Consider the following 375-nt stretch of genomic DNA (forward strand, 5'->3'; position numbering starts at 1 on the left):
ATATGTATGTATATGTTTATATGTGTATGTGTGTACGTGAATGTGTGTGCATACTTATTCTTTCCAGTCGCGACACCTAAAATGAAATTTGTTGTTAATGGTTCTTTTGCTGTCAAAAATTGTACTACCTGGCTCAAAACTGAATCATTTTCTCCAAAATTCGACAATTCTGTCAACATTCATCCTTCTCGTTGAAAAATACTTTTTATTCGGTGGAAAATTCAATTTTTTTTTAATTGGGGGTACAAATGTATGATTGAAAACTGATCTGTTTTAGTTGCTTGACATTTTCTTCTCAAGTGATAGTCTATCCATATTGTTGAAAATTCAACTATTTTTTCGAAAATACCTGTTTTTTGCTGTGATTCGGATATG

This window comes from Belonocnema kinseyi, chromosome 6 (genome assembly GCF_010883055.1).
Source record: "Belonocnema kinseyi isolate 2016_QV_RU_SX_M_011 chromosome 6, B_treatae_v1, whole genome shotgun sequence".
Lineage (NCBI taxonomy): Eukaryota > Metazoa > Arthropoda > Insecta > Hymenoptera > Cynipidae > Belonocnema > Belonocnema kinseyi.